Source organism: Amia ocellicauda, chromosome 4 (genome assembly GCF_036373705.1).
Source record: "Amia ocellicauda isolate fAmiCal2 chromosome 4, fAmiCal2.hap1, whole genome shotgun sequence".
NCBI lineage: Eukaryota > Metazoa > Chordata > Actinopteri > Amiiformes > Amiidae > Amia > Amia ocellicauda.
The window spans coordinates 21212199-21225227 of NC_089853.1; the positions used below are offsets into that span (position 1 = coordinate 21212199).

The 13029-nt window shown below is 38.9% G+C and overlaps 1 protein-coding gene across 2 annotated transcripts in view; it reads right to left on the minus strand.

Moving 5' to 3' along the window:
• The window catches only part of unc13c (unc-13 homolog C (C. elegans)), a 138998-nt gene that overhangs the window by 36507 nt on the left and 89462 nt on the right, over positions 1–13029 (minus strand). The window lies entirely within an intron of this gene.

The window sequence follows — 13029 nt, forward strand, 5'->3', positions numbered from 1 at the left end:
ACCTTTTCGTAGATGTCCTGTAGGTCTAATTACCTGGTTAAGAGAACTGAGATTAGGCAGAGAAAGTGAATTTATGCCAAATGCAGTGTACTGTACTGCCCGGTTTGAAAAAGGAAGAAAAATGGGAGTGCTCATTAAACATGCTTAAAACCTTTGAGATATTTTAAAGAGTAAACTCTAACAGTTATTAAGGAAAAACTTGAATGACCTTGCCAGAAAGAAGCATCTAACTAAACTATACTAGGTACAAAATTTAAGTTAAACTGGAAGGAGAACACATTCAATACTGTATTAAGAAACTGGTCCATAGCAGCTGTACCCATTAAATCACTGGAGAAAATAAGTAGAAAGAAAAAGACTGACAGCCTAGTAAAAGGTATTAAGATGATTTTAACCTCAGGGTATAAAATAAGCAGCCAGATAATTACTGAGCAGATAAGAGACATAACTACAAAAACATGTTCTCAATACCATCATAGACACAACATCAAGGTCTGAGATTTCATTATAAGGGCACACACTAAGAGAGAAAAAAACAAACACTGTGTGCAACGTCTGTATAAGAATCCCAGTTGGCACAGAATTGCCGTATCACAATTGTAAATTATATTTGTGCCGCAAAGAACCTGCCCGGAGAACCACACACTCACAGCCTGTGGGGCACACAACCAGGTACTGAACCCAGCGGCTAGCACAACTGTGACAGGCTGCAGGGCGGAAGACACGGACAGCTACCGGCGAAGATCAGCAGAGTATAAAACTACCCCACATCACTTCATAGAATACCTGAGGGGAAAAGCAAGGAGGGTGTTTTGGAGTGTTACAGAGTGAGTTACAGGAGAGAGAGAAGAAACAGCGAACTGACCAACTGATGTTTGACTGGCTGTGTGAGACCCTGATTTGGAAACCCAACCTGGACCAGCTTACGATGATGATTACTGTGGTTGACCCCTGCTTCGCTATAACGACTACCGGGGAACCGAGTAGTGGCCCGGGAGTAGCTAGGGCCGCCACAACAGTGTTGGCTAGTGCCTTAACCCGGGCTAGGTGTTGTTTTCTCACTACAATCTCACTTCCCTGCTGCGACCTTCACCCGAGATACCCGCACGTCAGCGGTTGACACCCCCCACTGTGTCATAATATATAAATTAATAAACAAGGAAATATCTTCAGAAATATAAATTAATATTGTTAAGTCACAGAGAATGAGTGAAGCTATGTATACTTAAATTAAAAGTGTACTTGTATGTTTAACGTGTCGTTGTTACCTCCTTTCAGCAAAAATAAACTACATTTTCAGTCAGCTGGCAGAAAAGGGTAATTTATTATTATTAAACTCCTTTAAGTCATTCTGTATGCAGACTTTCTCAGCAAGCAAGGGGAAAGGAGACTGTCTTTTTGAGTCTTCCATGGGGAATTGTGAAAACTCAGATTCCAAGTTGTTTTTTAAATTGCTTTTCTGCATTTTTACAAATCTTTGACATCCTTTGATTTCATTGGTTGCTATTTTGATGCTGAGTGAAGACGCCTCTGTTGAGAAACACATCTTGCTTTTGGTTACAACTGATTCTCTGAAGAATTTCCCAGTTTAACCTTTTACTAGGCAGCTTCACACTCTGCCATCACTCTGCCCTGGGACTGCATCATGTTTGGCTGCAATCTGGCTTCCTTTCCTAAGAGGATTCAGATCTAATAACACCCTCTACCTTTCTTGCGGCTGGGGCACCATTGCTCTCTTGTACCTGTTTGTAACAAGGAAATGCCAGAACTATTATCTTGGGCTACTTTTCATTTCATATGAAATCTTGATAGATTGACTCTAGAATCACACAAACCTCTTTGTGCTGCTATTGCTTTTCATTAGTACCGACTTCTCAGCGTTCCACTTCCAGGATTCAAATTGTCATGATTAATCATGAAGACATAAGGAACATTTTAATAGTATACTTTATAGCCATGAGAATGGGTTGACACAAAGAACATTAATAATACCTGCTTCAAATGTTCAACTTTATTAATTATTCATGCATGAAAATAAATATTTCAGGGGTTTAAAATGTGCCACTCATCTGGGAACAGTGCAAAAATGACTGAAGGATTAAAATAAATATGGCTATTTTACTACCATGGGACAGGTGAAATGCTATTCTGAATTTTAAAACAACAGCCACTAACTTCTCTCCATGGATATACTATACTGTGCATAAGTTTTAGGCAGGTGTGAAAAAATGTTGTAAAGTAAGAATGCTTTCAAAAATAGACATGTTAATAGATTACATTTATCAATTAACTAAATGCAAAGTGAGTGAACAGAAGAAAAATCTACATCAAATCAATATTTGGTGTGAACACCCTTTGCCTTCAAAACAACATAAATTCTTCTAGGTACACTTGCACACAGTTTTTGAAGGAACTCGGCAGGTAGGTTGGCCCAAACATCCTGGAGAATTAACCACAGCTCTTCTGTGGATTTAGGCAGCCTCAGTTGCTTCTCTCTCTTCATGTAATCCCAGACAGACTTGATGATGTTGAGATCAGGGCTCTGTGGGGGCCAAACCATCACTTCCAGGACTCCTTGTTCTTCTTTACGCTGAAGATAGTTCTTAATGACTGTCGCTGTATGTTTGGGGTCGTTGTCATGCTGCAGAATAAATTTGGAGCCAATCAGATGCCTCCCTGATGGTTCTGCATGATGGATAAGACCATTCATTCTGACCAAATCCCCAAATCCATTTGCAGAAATGCAGCCCCAAACTTGCAAGGAACCTCCACCATGCTTCACTGTTGCCTGCAGACACTCATTCGTGTACCGCTCTCTAGCCCTTCGGCGAAAAAAATGCCTTCTGCTACAGCCAAATATTTATAATTTTGACTCATCAGTTCAGAGCATGCTGCCATTTTTCTGCACCCCAGTTCCTGTGTTTTCGTGCATAGTTGAGTAGCTTGGCCTTGTTGCCACATCGGAGGTATGGCTTTTTGGCTGCAAGTAAGCATGATGTGTCTTTCATCTGCTGCAGTAAGTTTCCTTGGCCGACCACTGTGTCTACAGTCCTCACCATTGCCCGTTTCTTTGTGCTTCTTCAAAAGAGCTTGGACAGCACATCTGGAAACCCCTGTCTGCCTTGAAATTTCTGCCTGGGAGAGACCTTGCTGATGCAGTATAACTACCTTGTGTCTTGTTGCTGTGCTCAGTCTTGCCATGGTGTATGACTTTTGACAGTAAACTGTCTTCAGCAACCTCACCTTGTTAGCTGAGTTTGGCTGTTCCTCACACAGTTTTATTCCTCCTACACAGCTGTTTCTGTTTCAGTTAATGATTGTGTTTCAACCTACATATTGAATTGATGATCATTAGCACCTGTTTGGTATAATTGTTTAATCATACACCTGACTATATGCCTACAAAATCCCTGACTTTGTGCAAGTGTACCTAGAAGAATTGATGCTGTTTTGAAGGCAAAGGGTGGTCACACCAAATATTGATTTGATTTAGATTTTTCTTCTGTTCACTCACTTTGCATTTAGTTAATTGATAAATGTAATCTATTAACATGTCTATCTTAATTTACAGCATTTTTTCACACCTGCCTAAAACTTTTGCACAGTACTGTATATTTAATTGCCATTCATGGCAGCTTTCAAACCTTGAACAAATATCTTATTTAAAAGCAATTGGGAACAGTTAATGAATTCAGAAAACACAAAAGGTTTAAAAGTAGAAGAGCTGAACAGGAATGATAAAAATAAAAGAACACTGCAGAGAGGTCTATTTAAATGTTTTAATAGCCACATAATCTCAAACATTCATAGTTTGAGCCCCCAGATACGTGTTGTTGAAATGAATATAGCAGGCAAGGACCAAAAGTACCAATACTTGAGGATGAATTGTGTCGGCTCCTTGAACCATATTTTATGGCTTGGTTTACCTACACAGGTAACCACTAAAGTCTCTATTTTACACCCTGTTATGGGTGGCTACATTAAATAGGCCTTATCTGAAAACATGCTGTACATGTTTTATTTCATAACAACAAAGACATTTTAAATGCTTTATTATATTCAACACCCTGAAATAAGGCAAAAACATAAAAACATAACATATGCCACGTTAAACCATATTCTTCATTATTTTAGGTGCTTGTTTAATATTATGTATTCTATAGCATTTATATCAACATCTCTAAACATCTGTAAAATAAAGCACACATACACTCTTACATAATCCATTAATACTGGAAGGAAGACTAGATATAATGTGACAGCGCCACTTTAATAACTCTTGTTAGTTTGTACTGCAGGCAGCTTTATAGTATCACAGAAAATATTCAATTCTGATTAAAGACCGAACTGACACCACGGGCCCCAAAGCGCTGCAAGCCCACACTGAGCAGCTGCACCCTTAAGTTTTGCTTGGATCTCCCGCATTTATTATCCTGAGGAATATATTAATTCAGTGTTGCCATCTGACTTGAGAAATGAAGATAACAGGGGGGAGAGGGAGAAGAATGTAAGAAAGGGCGAGAGATGGCAAGGAAGTTTAACCTTGCTCAGTTCTTAACCCTTTTATCCTCTGGAGATGATGAACACTGCTGCACAAAAACAGACCAAGAAAAAAGCAACAAGTAGAACATTGTACATTACAAATTGTTATGTACTATTTTTGTGAGGCATCCAGAGTTTGACGTTCTGTGATCTACTTTGACCAAATTTCTAGTACTCAGGGGGAGGTGAGCTGTTCTGTGGGAGAGATGCAGGAACTTGTGCTACAACAGAGAAATGATCTTTAAAGACAGTGGAAGCTAAAGTATTTTCTGACACAGAAATGTCAGGTTTTCATTTAAAACTGTATTTCTTAAGCACTTCAACTTCAATAGACTGCAAGTCTGAGACCAGACATGCAACTTGTTCTTCTACATTCAGCATCACATGCAAACACATCTTCAGGAATTGTCTGCAGATTGAATGCACATACAAATTGGGATTGAATCTTCCAAAAACATAAGAAACCTATTGGAAATGAGGGCAGTTTCTAAAGTGCTGTACTTCTAGGCACTGGGCTCCTCAATATCCCCCATTGTATCATTCTGATAATTTTTGTTTCAAAAGAGTAATATTGGTGAAAGATTCAGAATGTAATATATTTTTTTAAGAATAACACAACAACTGAGCATATATCACCCACATTTTTTGTTTTCTGGAACCCATCAATTGCTGACACATATGTTTGCCTAAAAAAAGTTGAAATACTTTCCACACATGAGCCATCTTCTATTTTCTTTTTTTTTAAATTTCACAATAGCTTTAGTTTACACTCACCCTGAGAATAAAGGAACAAAATGAAACAACCTCCTACACAAATAAACAGTACAATCTTCAGCAAGGGAATTGTCACATCTCTTTTCACAGGAATCACATTATTATGGAGCAAGCAGCCGTACAGTATGCCTTACTTAATAACACAAATACAATAAGAATCAAGAAAAGTGACAGGGAACACTTTTTTTTCCAACTTGGTTTCAGATTTGAAGCCCAAGGCATGTGCACAGCTTAAAACACTGCCATCAGAAATACCAGCTAACTTAAATCAAAGCCTGGCCTTATCGTAACAATTCACATCAAAGTCTCAGCATGTGGCAGAAAAACAGAGCCCTTAGTAAATATAGGCCTCAAATACCCAGGGAACCCCAGGAAGGAAAAAAATACACCAGCTTAAAAAAAAAGTCTCACAAAAATAATGAGCCATGTTGCAGAATAAGGCAGAAAATAAGAAAACAACCACCGAGGATGCCATAGGGAGGAGCTATGGGGAACTCTATGAGGAAGAATTTCACGTAACCAATATGAGATTCAAGAGCCTGCAGCAAAACCATAGGTGTGAAAAAATAATCTTAGATGCCTTTGAATATTTTAACCTGACTGCATCAATACCCTGTCTTACAGAAAAGAAAACAAGATGTGACCCTAATATAATCAGGTGATGTCAAAGAAGTCCACCGAATTGAAGTTCTTGCCTCCAGGCACAATTACCAATGCCTCAAGGATGGTACAAAGCTGGGATAAGATCCACAATAACAGTCTACATAAACACTGTTGCCGCCACACAGGACACTTTTAAAGCAAATGCCATGACATGATAGGGTAGCCCAGGGATTTCTCATTATATTTTCTCAAATACATTGGGGTTGGATTATCTGAAAAAGTACAATGCCATGATTTTCTGGCTTTTGTTCTTTTTCTTAACCTTGCAGCTTCCAACCATTCTATAATCCATAATGCTCAGTGTGAAAGGAAAACATTTACATTTTGGGAACGCATTCCTATCCGGAAGTGTAGACAATTGTCTTTATTATTGAACTGGAAGTTTTATTCTGCTCATAGTCTTGTTATCGCAAAACAAGTGGATAGCATCATCAAAAGAGATATAGCACATCTATTGTTTGATGTAATTCCGAGTGAGAAAGGTATGTGCTCTAAAAACATGACAATTGTACTGTGAATGAAACACAAAATGACATAGGATATTGAATTTAGGAAGAATAATACATATCTCTGTCCCTTGCATGAATGCATAGTGCAATGTTTAGATGCACAAATAATTCTTTGAGAAGACATTTCCTGCTTTGTGCAAAACCATCCTTCCTGAATTCCTGAAACACATTTTTTCACACTTTCCAAATCATTAATATCTTACTCTGTCAACCCATAGTATTAAATCACCTCACAGATAAGGCGCTTATTAGGACTATTTTTGTGCCAAGCCAGGCCTGAAATATGTAAGCTCTTTCCTCCTGAGATACAAAATATTAAATTAAACAATTGTGTGTCTTAAATCTCCTCAACCCCTTATTGAGAAACACAAGAACTATTTTACAATTATCCTGAAAGACAAGTGCAACTATATTTTGTAATATGAAAAATATACAGTGAGGGAAAAAAGTATTTGATCCCCTGCTGATTTTGTATGTTTGCCCAATGACAAAGAAATTATCAGTCTATAATTTTAAAACGCATTTCAAAAAAGTTATAAATTGATTTGCATGTTAATGAGGGAAATAAGTAGTTGATTCCCTATCAATCAGCAAGATTTCTGGCTCCCAGGTGTCTTTTATACAGGTAACGAGCTGAGATTAGCAGCACTCTCTTAAAGGGAGTGCTCCTAATCTCAGCTCGTTACCTGTATAAAAGACACCTGTCCACAGAAGCAATCAATCAATCAGATTCCAAACTCTCCACCATGGCCAAGACCAAAGAGCTGTCCAAGGATGTCAGGGACAAGATTGTAGACCTACACAAGGCTGGAATGGGCTACAAGACCATCGCCAAGCAGCTTGGTGAGAAGGTGACAACAGTTGGTGCGATTATTCGCAAATGGAAGAAACACAAAATAACTCTCAGTCTCCCTCAGTCTGGGGCTCCATGCAAGATCTCACCTTGTGGAGTTTCAATGATCATGAGAACGGTGAGGAATCAGCCCAGAACTACACGGGAGGATCTTGTTAATGATCTCAAGGCAGCTGGGACCATTGTCACCAAGAAAACAATTGGTAACACACTACGCCGTGAAGGACTGAAATCCTGCAGCGCCCACAAGGTCCCCCTGCTCAAGAAAGCACATGTACAGGCCCGTCTGAAGTTTGCCAATGAACATCTGAATGATTCAGAGGAGATCTGGGTGAAAGTGTTGTGGTCAGATGAGACCAAATCGAGCTCTTTGGCATCAACTCAACTCGCCGTGTTTGGAGGAGGAGGAATGACCCCAAGAACACCATCCCCACCATCAAACATGGAGGTGGAAACATTATGCTTTGGGGGTGTTTTTCTGCTAAGGGGACTGGACAACTGCACTGTATCAAAAGGACGATGGACGGGGCCATGTACCGTCAAATTTTGGGTGAGAACCTCCTTCCCTCAGCCAGGGCATTGAAAATGGGTCGTGGATGGGTATTCCAGCATGACAATGACCCAAAACACACAGCCAAGGCAACAAAGGAGTGGCTCAAGAAGAAGCACATTAAGGTCCTGGAGTGGAATAGCCCGTCTCCAGACCTTAATCCCATAGAAAATCTGTGGAGGGAGCTGAAGGTTCGAGTTGCCATACGTCAGCCTCGAAACCTTAATGACTTGGAGAGGATCTGCAAAGAGGAGTGGGACAAAATCCCTCCTGAGATGTGTGCAAACCTGGTGGCCAACTACAAGAAACGTCTGACGTCTGTGATTGCCAACAAGGGTTTTGCCACCAAGTACTAAGTCGAAGGGGTCAAATACTTATTTCCCTCATTAACATGCAAATCAATTTATAACTTTTTTGAAATGTGTTTTTCTGGATTTTTTTGTTGTTATTCTGTCTCTCACTGTTAAAATACACCTACCATTAAAATTATAGATTATATAATTATATAATTTCTTTGCCAGTGGGCAAACGTAGAAAATCAGCAGGGGATCAAATACTTTTTTCCCCCTCACTGTACATAAGTATTTAATTGCAAACTGCTTGCCCACATTCACCTATTTTATCTGCATATAGACATGTTTTACAGACATGCTTTTTAAAAAGTGTTTTAATAAGATTGTGTAACTTTGAAAAGTTATAAAGTAGACTAAATTGTATTTTATAACAGATAAAGAGTTATAATCATTATGTCAGAATTTAACTGACCAGCATTGTATCTGTGCTGCATTCAGAATTGGGCTCAGAGGGGACTTGACTATATTGTTGTTTTTCCCTTATTAATGATGAACTCTGTCTACATGCCTGACTGAAACCTGGCAAACTAAAACATACTTGAAATCCCACCAGACTGAGTTAGGGTCGAATTTATAAACTTGTAAACTACTTTTACAACCACTGCGGCAAGATAACACCTGTTTTTTTCTAATGAGGAAGTGTCACGTTAATCTTTCTGAGTGCTAATGAATGTAATCAAAAGCAAATTATATTTTTTATTGTTTTTATTTTGTACCACTGGGCAATAAAAAACATGACATTTAATTGTGATGAATATATGGCTCATATTGTTTTAACTGTGGAGCCAGTACTGAGATTTTCATTTTAATGAGCTGTTCAGAGACCATGAGTGTGCAAAGTGTCCAGTAGTTCAAATGTTGCCAGATAGACAGCGTACACACAATATCTATTCTTAAAAGAGGTAATTACAGAAAGCTACTGCAAGAGTCGGATATAAAAATATATGAATGTCAAAATCCAATTACTCTGTGCTGTTGTGTCATGAGCCTGGTTTATACTTTTCAAAAACAGTTATCAATAATGAAATACCAGTTTAAATACAAAACAAAAGCTTGCTTGGGTAAACAATCTTTAGAATCATGGTTGGCAGGAGTAGAAAACTATCCTGAAACAATAGATAAGGAATGTTTTTTCTGCTTTTTTCAAGGAATACTGGAGCAATTCATTGCTTTAGCATAAGACAGAGCTCTTAATGATGTCAAGGAGTTATTTATTACTAGTGTGAGTAGCTTTGGAAGGAAGGGGGCAGCTGGCAAAATTCTTCCAATAATAACTAGTACTGACTCAGCCAAACTCAAACCAAATAGTAGAAGCCCCAGGCCAGGTATTTTTATAATAAATAAATGACCTTTCTGGAGACAATGTAGTCAAACTAGCCCCCTTGCTGGCTTTTTTCTCCTCCCATGCCTCGGACTATATATAGAGACCTGTATTGCTGTATCAGTTAACTAGGCCTCTGGGATTTCTACAGGCACAAGCAGCTATCGGCTTAAAGTCAGAAATAGGTTGCAGCTAGTGAAAGCAACATACAAAAATAAAGAAATAAATCCTATCCAAATAGTAGTTTATACCTGTCCCAGTTTGCAAAGGATATTTAGAATTCTACAGGGCCTTGGGTTATTTAAGAAACTATGAAAAGGGTAATACATGTTATATATATGTTATAAATATATATAACATATACATTACTTCTTGCATATCCATTTTGAATATATTAGAGCTGTTTAAGCATCAGTCATTTGATATTGTCATTTGTCAGGTCAGTTCTTTCACTTTCTTTCTTTTCCACTGCTGCCATTTTCTTATTTGTAACTGTTATGAACATTTATCATTCCCCAAACCTTGGTCAGAGTCTTTCTCAATCCTCTAGCTAGCGAAAAGCACATCACTGGTCATCTCTGCTTTCCAATAAAGTCTCAGTTGACAGCTCTGTTCTAGTCAAACTGTTCATCTAAAATATTTAATCTAGAACGTGTAACCTTATTTCAAGAGAGCATCTGCCATCTTTATGAGCTGCAATCTTCGCTGACCCCAGGGAAGCTCTGAGTGCTGAGTAAATGACCCGTTTCTGTCTAATCAGAGGTCGTAGGCCATGTGGGATCAGAAAAACAAGGATCTTTATGTGTGGCATAAAGTCTTAAAAAGCAGTCATCTGTGATAGTTTTCATTTTGTGAGAAGGGCCTGTCTCAGTTTTAACACTTTTATCCTCGGATATAATGCGAATGGCCTTAAGGGTTTTCCGTCGTTACTCCTTGCCTCTGGCTAACATTTTTGCAGAGTGGCATGATATTTTAAATATGTTGTAGTGTATCTGTAACTAGTCAGCAGAACTGATAAGCCTGTTCAGTTAAACCCTGGGCTTTATTCTTCTTTTAAAAATATTTTTTTTACAGATCTTTATTGCTGTAGAATTCAGAGAAGGGAAAAATGAAATCCTGAGAGAATGAAAACCAGACGAATCGCGCTGACAGCTATCATCTCATTGAAACGAGACAAGGCCTATCATAAGATTCTGTCTTCCTGAAAGTGGACTAATGAACAGAATTTGTAAATGGAAAAAAGGGGGGAAGCAGCACTTACAGTACCATTTTAAAGCACATGATAATCAATTATTACATCTTGTTAGTGTTACATCTTTAACAGGGTAAGTAGAAAAACACCACAATGACAGAGGTTCAGAATACAGCATTAAAATGACACCCTGAACGACAACAATATCTGCTCAGTAAAATGATTGAGGAAGTCAGGGAGAGTTACTCTTACCCATGTATCTATTCTCAAGTGACATAACTTTTAGCAGCTTCTGGTTTACCTGAATTTCTGTCTTTTCAGCAAGTATTTAGAATATCTAAACTACCAAATGCCTTCATTATATTACCCCCAAAAATGTATTCAAGACTTCATATACTGCATACAGAAGGGTTATTCAACACAGATGAGGATCAATCTCTAGCTGTTTTATTTATTTATTTATTTATTTATTTATTTATTTATTCATTTCAAACATTTTTAAAAGATTAAACCTGAGGATTCTGCTGATTTTAATGACTAGCGAGATAATAACAAATGCCCTCTTCACGCTCATATCAACTCAACTAAAATAAACACCACTTTCAACTGCAAAACACTCTCACCATGAGCTTACTGTAGATTCTGCAACTTATTTGCTTACTTCAATAAATATTTTATTTTAAACATCCAATTTCCAGCTGGGGAAATATTTACATTATCCAAACACATTATCCCCCACCTTTTTTGTATGCCAGCACCCTCCACGCTTGTTGGCATACAGTGAGGGAAAAAAATATTTGATCCCCTGCTGATTTTGTATGTTTGCCCACTGACACAGAAATGATCAGTCTATAATTTTAATGGTAGGTGTATTTTAACAGTGAGAGACAGAATAACAACAAAACAATCCAGAAAAACGCATTTCAAAAAAGTTATAAATTGATTTGCATGTTAATGAGGGAAATAAGTATTTGATCCCCTATCAATCAGCAAGATTTCTGGCTCCCAGGTGTCTTTTATACAGGTAACGAGCTGAGATTAGGAGCACTCTCTTAAAAGGAGTGCTCCTAATCTCAGCTCGTTACCTGTATAAAAGACACCTGTCCACAGAAGCAATCAATCAATCAGATTCCAAACTCTCCACCATGGCCAAGACCAAAGAGCTGTCCAAGGATGTCAGGGACAAGATTGTAGACCTACACAAGGCTGGAATGGGCTACAAGACCATCGCCAAGCAGCTTGGTGAGAAGGTGACAACAGTTGGTGTGATTATTCGCAAATAGAAGAAACACAAAATAACTGTCAGTCTCCCTCGGTCTGGGGCTCCATGCAAGATGGCATAATGATCTCAAGGCAGCTGGGACCATAGTCACCAAGAAAACAATTGGTAACACACTACGCCGTGAAGGACTGAAATCCTGCAGCACCCGCAAGTTCCCCCTGCTCAAGAAAGCACATGTACAGGCCCGTCTGAAGTTTGCCAATGAACATCTGAATGATTCAGAGGAGAACTGGGTGAAAGTGTTGTGGTCAGATGAGACCAAATCGAGCTCTTTGGCATCAACTCAACTCGCCGTGTTTGGAGGAGGAGGAATGACCCCAAGAACACCATCCCCACCGTCAAACATGGAGGTGGAAACATTATGCTTTGGGGGTGTTTTTCTGCTAAGGGGACAGGACAACTGCACCGCATCAAAGGGACGATGGACGGGGCCATGTACCGTCAAATTTTGGGTGAGAACCTCCTTCTCTCAGCCAGGGCATTGAAAATGGGTCGGAGATGGGTATTCCAGCATGACAATGACCCAAAACACACAGCCAAGGCAACAAAGGAGTGGCTCAAGAAGAAGCACGTTAAGGTCCTGGAGTTGCATAGCCAGTCTCCAGACCTTAATCCCATAGAAAATCTGTGGAGAGAGCTGAAGGTTCGAGTTGCCAAACGTCAGCCTCGAAACCTTAATGACTTGGAGAGGATCTGCAAAGAGGAGTGGGACAAAATCCCTCCTGAGATGTGCAAACCTGGTGGCCAACTACAAGAAACGTCTGACCTCTGTGATTGCCAACAAGGGTTTTGCCACCAAGTACTAAGTCGAAGGGGTCAAATACTTATTTCCCTCATTAACAGGCAAATCAATTTATAACTTTTTTGAAATGCGTTTTTCTGGATTTGTTTGTTGTTATTCCCTAAAAACTTTATTAACACTTAAAAACTCAGGTCTCTTATGGATGTGGGTATTCTGGTTGTCATGACCTGTTTTCTCCTGAAGACTTC